The following is an 8692-nucleotide window of genomic DNA, read 5'->3' on the forward strand; positions in this document are numbered from 1 at the left end:
TCAGCTCCGTTGCCTCCGTCAAGAAAGTTGAGAAATGTTCAACTTTTCAGGCAGCGACGGATCCATCAGCCAATCAGATCGCGTGTATGCAAATACACATACGGCAGACACAACCTCCGAGATCCGTTGACGGACGTAGACAGTGTGAACGCGGGGTAAGTGATCACGAATATGAGATCTCCAGGCTAAAGTACAGGGTTAAAGCTGCATGCAACATAGGCTGTTTTTTCATGTATTTCACTCTTGCTGGAGACCCTGACACGTAGCCTATCATTGTGGCAGGGCCGGCCCAGCTATCAGTAGTCTATCTGAGAAAACCTTTTTTGGAAAAGAAGTGCTATGGACCCAACCAACTATATTTGGAAGGGGAGAACTTTCTTGCATGGTACAACCCATGGCTGCTGTGTCAGAATGCAGAACGTCTGTAGCCTACTGTACTTTAAGAGAAGATGGACTGACAGAGAGCACACAGAGGAGATTCACCAGGAGAGAGTTGAGAAAACTACAGGTGAGCTCACAATGTTTTCTTTTCTCATTTAAGCAAATGGTGACAAAGTTATCATTGAAAGCATTGTACTCTCTATTAAGGGAGAAACTCTCAGGACTACAGTAGTACAACTATCATTTTTGCCTTTATTGGATGACTAAACAAAATGGCAAAGTTATTGAGAGTAATGGTTTTTGGATAAAGGTGTCATTAATGTCCAAAACTTATGTCACTTGATCACTTTAGAGAGAAAGACTGCAAGTTCCAACTGATATGGAGGACTTTTACAACCAGACATCAGCATACAGTGTAACTAAGCATACCTACACACCAACGGATACAGATTACTATATCAGTAGCCATACTGACTACTATGACTACTACTATGACTATGACGAGCACTATTTCGAATCGTATGATCATTGGGAGAAAAACATTGAATTGATAACTCACTGTCTGATTTTCTCAGCTGCGATGCTTGGACTATGCTTGGTTGTCTATGGATTGTATGGTCTGGTCAAAACTGGAAAACATTTTTCTCAAGTGTTTGTTATAAACCTGTTCATTGCTGATCTGATTCAAACTTGTGACAACTTGATTAAATGTTTTTTCATTTTTTTAACAGATGAACACTCACTTTCAGAGAAAACCTTAAATTCCATTTTCTACATAATATACTTAATTAGTCTGATGGCTAACATTTGCTTTATGGTGTTTATATCTGCTGAGAGATATGTAATGATTGCTCATCCTGTTTGGTATAGAAACATCCACACGATCAGGACTTCAGTCTTTGTATCGGTCACTGTTTGGATTGTATTACCCACCCTTGCACTCATCCTTTTTCTCAAAAGTATATATCATGTTGTGTTATTTCAACTCCTCATTTTGCTTCTGCCGTATCCCTTGATGATGTTCTTTTTCATGGGGACATGGAGAGCTCTATCCAGGAACACATCACTATCTCGTCATGAGCAGAGACGCATCATGCGAACCCTGGCCCTTGTTTTTAGCATTTACACAGTCTTATTCTTACCGTTTGTGATGATGCGGATTATGTTTTTCAAAATGAGAGACATGACACCTGTGCAAATATTTCTTGCAAACTTCACCGTCTTTCTCATAGCACTGCACCCCCTTTTTGATTTTCTTCTTTATTTACTTATGAGGAGGGATGCTAAAGATATCTTGAAGGCTCTGCTCTTCTTTTTTTGTAAGAGACCTGAAGATGACAGAGTAACAGAAACTACTGAGAACCAAGTCTAATCTTGTTCAATTGATTTGTTTGAATGTCAGACTTGGCTGGTCACACAAAGAAAAAGAACTACCACGAAAGCACAATTTTAAGATCTTATCAAACACCCCTCATGATGTACACTTGACATGTTTTGTAAACCAAAAGTGCTGTATATGTGAGTGTCCAACTTTTAAGGGAAGTTGTGTATGGAGGCATAAAGCAATCATTTCAGAAAGTGTTCACCCTTTTTTATGTACGTTTATTATCTCTATAACTAAGAGACTTTGTTTCTCAGCCTTTTGTGGACAGAATAGTCACTTAGAAAAAATATGGACCTTAGACCTCTTTCAGTAATATAGCCTTTGACATAATTCCTTGTAGAAAGTGGCAGCAAATGTGAACCGTGGAAAAGTCAAAAGATTACATAAGATAGTTCGCTAGAAAGAAGTCTTAATATAACTGCTTAATTCCAGCTTGCTCTAAACCAAATAAAATGTGCAATTGCGGCAATGATAGATAACTTGTGTGAAAAGAATATTTACTTAGACTAGAAATGTTATTTTACGTAAAGCTTAAAGTGTGGTTTTGTTTAGCTTTAGAATGTGTTTTTTGCTCATTCCTTTAAAGAACGATTTATTAGCCTTTAAAGTGTTTTAGTCAAGCTTATAGAGTAATGCTGTGTTAGAGTTAAGTTGAATAGTCCCTGCTTAGGGCCATATATGGGCCACATCCGTGTGCTGTGTTAGAATTTTAAGTTTAATAGTTCCTGCGTAGAGCCAGCAACATCTGTGTGCTGTGTCGGAATTTTAAGTGTAAAGAGTTGTGGGAATCCACCAGAAAGAGGAACAAGAGATTTTTTATCACAGTCACAGCTGACTGTGATAAAAAGTGATAGATTCAGGTTCAGCTGGGGAAATACAAAAGCGTCCCATTACCGGAGATTTTTTTTTTATCATTATTATTCAATAAAGTCAGAACCCTAACCCTTGGTTAGGGATTCTGTTAAAAGGCAGCAGAGTCCTTTTCTTTTCCCGAGTTTTCTTTTTGCCTCCCCTGTGTCAACGAGAATATTGAACTTCTTGCAAGAGGCGCACGCCTATAGAGGAGACCCGGCTGGAAAAGGGGTGAGTTGTCCGTTGGAGGGCTTACAGTACTTTCTAAGACACTGTTAATGGGCGAACACTTACTGCGCAATACACTGACATACACTGGAGTAGCGACCTCAGCTGTGTATTTAGGAAAGGAAGTCCTATGCACTGATGCGGTCACGAAACCAACCAGATTTTATTTAGCGGGCGTGTTTCAAGGTCCAAATGCACTTCACACAAGCAAAGATATGGAAACCTGTTGTTAGTAACCATGTAAAAATGGAGTACAAATTATCAACTAGATCTGTTATATGCCGTGAGTGCTAAACAGATTTATCCTAGAAAAAATCCATATTTAATCACTTGGCCCTGTGAATAGAATTAGATTAAATTTAAATATGTTTCCGGTGGGATAAAGGAAACTGTTTCCCCCAGCCGTGGTACACAATTTACAATTAGAAACCTAGGATCCTCTTAATCCCAACTATTCACCCTCTTCACGAGGAGGAGAATATTATCTGAATTCCCAATCCCAAATTAGATTTACTAATTGTCTTCTACTATATCATAGAAGTCTGTCACTAGAACAGTTACATATGGTTGAATCTTTCTGTGACCACGAGGAATAGGTCCCCTTTGTCACTCCATTGACGGGCGACGGCCTTTGTAACAGGAGGAAGACTTTTAGAAATCATTGTCACAGATTAGCTTATGCAGTAGATAGCCCAGTCCCCCTATAACAAGTGAATCACATAATTACAAGCATGATTACAGGTAATAGGGTTAACATGAAATAGATATATAACTTAGGAGAGCCTCCTGTATAATATCTACTTGTCGACCCTGAACTCCTGATTAAGGATTCTGATTCATAAAGGGAGAGAGCCTCTCCCTTGTATGAGTCCTTTCGTGCATCCTAAATCCGTCGAAAAGGGGCCTTTTCAACAGACACGACACTGATAATTACTTCCCCTAGTTCGCAGAGCAGTCGCCTAACAAAGTAGAAAAGGGGAAACAAGTCATCTTTAGCAAAGCAGAAATCTCTTGCATGGTCTAAAGACAGTATACACACACAGACCTTTTTTGAAAGAGGGATTCACATATTGAGGGATTCATATAGTGAGGGATTCACTGAAAATCTAAAAGGCTTATACGCGCACACCACCCTTTTTAGTGAGGGATCCTATTGAGGGATTCACATAAGGCGTTTTTCCACCAAAAACGAACCTGGTGTTGAACTGGTGCCGTTCAGAATTCTTTGAACCGTGGTGCTATAGTATCTAGTGAACCAGCCCGCATTTATACCAGTTCTGAACCGAACCAAGGATGCGTCATCAATGGGTGGTGCATGCAAAAGCAAAAGTTAATGAGATGCATAAACGGGAGAGTGATATGACCAGTTCTCCCATAAAAAAACGGCAGAAACTAGCTGTTTACAATGATAGTCAACGTCTGCAGTGTAATGCTAGTTGAATCGTTTTGTTTACTCATGGCAACAGTTGATATGGACGGAAAACTTGTGCTTTTAGCCTTTTCCCCACTGAATGGCACGCCCATTCCGGTTCGCAAGAAAAAACAAGTATTTTTTGGTTCGACTTCCCAACCAAGGTGCCACATTCCGAAACGGCTTTTGTTTGGTGGAAACACAACGAACGGTTCAAATGTTGGTTCGCGAACGGGAACGGAGCCGGTTCTCTGTTGGTGGAAAAGGGCCTATAGTGAGGGATTCATAGAGTGAGGGATTCACTGAAGTCTGAAAGGGTACACACTCGGAGTAGCGATCTCAACTGTGACTATAGGAGCGGAGCCCTGTAATCACCAGAGTGGACACAAAACGCAACACTTTTGTACTTCTCAAAAGCTGTCTACCAAAGTGCAGGCAGCCTTTGCTTTGGTGTTGGATGGAATTCCTTTCTCTAACATGGGACGAGTCAAACTCAAGACCCTCCATCAGATATGGGCAATATTTGAATCAAATGTATTTCAAATACGTTAATTACTTTAGTGTATTTTGTCATTTGTATTTTGCAGGATTGGAAAAGATCAAATGTAGTTTGTAACGAAATACGTTGAGGGATTGTATTTAGAGTATTTCAAATTATGAGAAATCTGTAAAAAAGATTTAATAGGCTAAGCGAAAATGTCATAATTCAGTTGAATATAGGCTACTATAGCCATAAGAAGAAGATATGCTCATCATAGCCTGGGAGGCAAAGGCCAGAATTGTTAACCTTAGGGGTATCACAAAACAGACACATGTACACACAAAAGAGATGGCACATACAGTATGTTGAAAACACCTTTCCCCTCCAGAACCAAACGAGTGAAACTATTTTAAAGATTTATTTTTGGGCTTTTTATTTGGACAGGATAGTAGAGAGAATGACAGGAAGTGAGTGGGAGAGAGAGTCGGGGTGGGATCTGGAAAGGACCACGGGGCGGGAATCGAACCCGGGTCTCCAGCGTACGGTGCAGGTGCCCCAGCCAGTTGCGCCACTGCCGGGGCCACGAGTGAAACTATTTTAATTTAGTTATAGTCTGTTAGTCTCGTGGTGTTTCACTTTATCAAATAATATTTTCAGTGTGTGTGTTTTTGAGAGAGAGAGAGAGAGAACAATAAAAGAGATCGTGATGTCACTGTGACTAGTGTGTCCTGTGACTGTGTAAGGTACTTTCCCATTTGAGGTGTATATGTGAACTCAGTAGGGTGGTGATAGCACAGTGGTTAAGGAGCTGGGTTAGCATGCCGCGCCCAGAAAAGTTGTGCGTTCAATTCGCAACAGCCACCGTAGTACCCTTAATCAAGGCACTTAGGTCTGACTTGCTCTGGGGAAACTGATCCTTGCAACAATTGAGATGTGTGTCACTTTTGCTCAAGAGTGGCAGCCAAAGGAATAAGCAACCAACAACAACACAGGAGAAGTGATGCTGAAATTCTTTATTGTCTCAAAGTGACTCTGGAGTCTTCCTGACCAACTGTGGACCAACGGTGGACCGTAGCTCTGCAGCTCTGCTCCCCGTCATCAGCCATTCTGAACAGAGAAAAGAGTGCCGTATTATACACATTCCGTACATATGCACGTACTGTATGTCACCTGCATGTTGTTTAGACACCATGGTTTAGCCTGCATCTGCTCTGGCTGGTACCTACAATAATGAGGCTAGTGTCTGTCACTCGCACATCCCTCAAGGCATACAGAGGGAGGTGTATCTACAACTACTTCACCCGCTGCCTATCATTATGTAAGGGATAATGTATAGAACGCTGGTCATTATCGGGAAATAAGGACCGACAGGGCGAACCGGACCCCGACGCGAAGTGGAGGGGTCTTGTTTCGCCTTGAAGGTCCTTATTTTCCCGATAATGACCTGCGTTCTGTACATTATCCCGCTTATACGTCTAACTGCCACATATGTAAACAAATATACACACAAACATGTGTAATCACTCACACACATACTGTATATACAATTGCATACATCTATACAGTATAATGACATACACACGTCACATATATAAATATATATACACAGGCACATAACCACATCAGGCAACCGAAAAACAATGAATAGCCCTTCTTTGTTGTGACAATACACCTGATTGTATTACTGTGCTTATGAATGGAAATTGAAAATTCAAATACCTGCCATTTTTCATTCCCCATTCTGCTGTAGTTTATAACACATTATTTACATGTTGGATGCTACAGAATAGTACAGGTGACAAGGTGTTAGTTGTAAAAAAATCAAAAGGAGTGGACATTTACTTTTGGGTCGATTGCATTTCCAGTTGGTTCGAAGGTAGGCCTCAGTCAACCCATATTCATACTTCCGCTGTTTCCGAAATTTCCGCTATTTGAATTGTCACGCCTCAGTCGACCCATATTCATGCTTCCGCTGTTTCCGAAATTTCCGCTATTCGAATTGTCACGCCTCAGTCGACCCATATTCATGCTTCCGGTGTTTTGGAAATTTCCGCTGTTCGAATTGTCACGCCTCAGTCGACCCATATTCATGCTTCCGCTGTTTCCGAAATTTCCGCTATTCGAATTGTCACGCCTCAGTCGACCCATATTCATGCTTCCGCTGTTTTGGAAACCTCCGCTATTGGTATTCTGGCCTAAAGCAGGACCTGTTTTGCAATGAGAGGAGTTGGGGTGAGGGAGATAAGAGTTGGAGTGAGAGAAAATAAGAGAGAGAGAGAGAGAGAGAGAGAGAGAGAGAGGTTCAGTTCTTTATAAAACAGCCTTCAGGAGCAGCACCTTCTTCACATTACTTCTTTATCATTACAGTTATGACAATGCCATGATCCACAACTATTTCATGTATATCTATTGTGTGTGTGAGAGAATAATTATTTACAATAATTTACAAAAATGATATTGCATCAAATGTATATTGCTTGTCATATATAAAATTAAAACTAGGAAAAAAGGAAAAAATGGTAAAAAAAAAGATAGAAAGGCAGAGCGCAATAGTATTTACCAAAGAAGTAAAGTAGAGCGCAGATGGTGATGGCGATGGTGAGCTTCATGGTGCCTTCAGAAGGAACAGCAGTGTCGTCCCAACAACAGTATGGAAACTTCGTCCCCCCAACTGCCCTTAAATTGCCTCCTCATCCCTCATCTTTCTGCTCCCACCCCTCTGTAGGCGTGTGTGTGTCTGTGTGTGTCTGTGTGTGTGTGTGTGTGTGTGTGTGTGTGTGTGAGAGAGAGAGAGAGAAGCAGAAGCAGAGCAATTGCTGTACCATATTGTGACAGTTGGTGAGGATGCTCTCGATGGTGCCCCTATCTAGAGAGAATTAGTCAGCATAAATGCCCCATGTCCACACTACCATCAACATATAACATGTCCCAGGGCCCCAAGCTCTATTGGAATCTAGGACTAAATGTAACATAGAAAACCAGTTGGGAACATTACAGCTGAGCTTGAATTCAACATGCTTTCATTTTACACCTTGTCAATTACCAGATGATGTGATTTTGGGAATTGGCCTATTGTTACAGTATATTCAGGGATGTAGTGGAGGCTTAACGCAAGTAAACACAGTTTATTCACCTCTGAAATTTCAGATATAGAGTTTATCCACCTCTCATTCGAGTTCATCCACCCCTCAAAAGAGTATATTCACCTATTTCAACTTTTAACATTCAAAAATCACATTGTATTGGTATTACCCACATTCACAATTTGTTCACTCATCAACACTCTAGGAACCATTTACCACTGGTATTGATATACACAACCTCCAGCATCATCAAACACACTCTGAATGCTTTTTTAAAATATCTGATAACACATGGCGCAGTCCACCTTAACATCACAGAATTCATAGTTTACCCAGCTCTTATTTTACCACTACATCCCTGGTTATTTATGTCATGTTGATATCTGTATGTGTTGCCTCCATCCTCATGTTACCATGCTTAGCCAGGCCTGTGTAACATGCATTTCTATTGTACAGTTCCAGTAACCTTACTGATGACACAAGGTAATACATTTGTTCATGTCATTGTGATTTAATTTGTCAATCATTCACATGTCTTTTATAGCTCTTGTAGAACATTCTCTCACTAAAGTTAGTCAGTTGCACTCTGGACATTAGAATCAGATACATTTTTAAATATTGTCCAAGGTATTCAAAGATTGATCGACATATTTCCTTTTTTAGGCGACAAGTTATTTCAATAATGCTATAGTTAAATTCTTTGTTCTGCTGGATTGGGAATTACACAATAACCTTATCTATTAACATGGCATGCACATCTCTAATGGAAAGTCAAGCAAAGGAGATAATAGACCGAAACTCTGCAAGCTTCTGAAAATCTGCAAGCCTCATGATGAGAGCTCAAACGTTTGACAATTGTGAAAGAGCTCTGG

General features: G+C 40.5%; 1 long non-coding RNA gene across 1 annotated transcript; it reads right to left on the reverse strand.

Moving 5' to 3' along the window:
- Nucleotides 1-5735: 5735 nt before the first annotated feature.
- LOC134063882 (uncharacterized) lies at nucleotides 5736-7396 on the reverse strand. Its single transcript, XR_009936210.1, has 3 exons — nucleotides 7298-7396; nucleotides 6580-6944; nucleotides 5736-5844 (listed from the first exon to the last, which is right to left on the reverse strand). It is a non-coding gene; the product is annotated as an uncharacterized LOC134063882 (long non-coding RNA).
- Nucleotides 7397-8692: the final 1296 nt, after the last annotated feature.

This window comes from Sardina pilchardus, chromosome 18, assembly GCF_963854185.1.
Source record: "Sardina pilchardus chromosome 18, fSarPil1.1, whole genome shotgun sequence".
NCBI lineage: Eukaryota > Metazoa > Chordata > Actinopteri > Clupeiformes > Clupeidae > Sardina > Sardina pilchardus.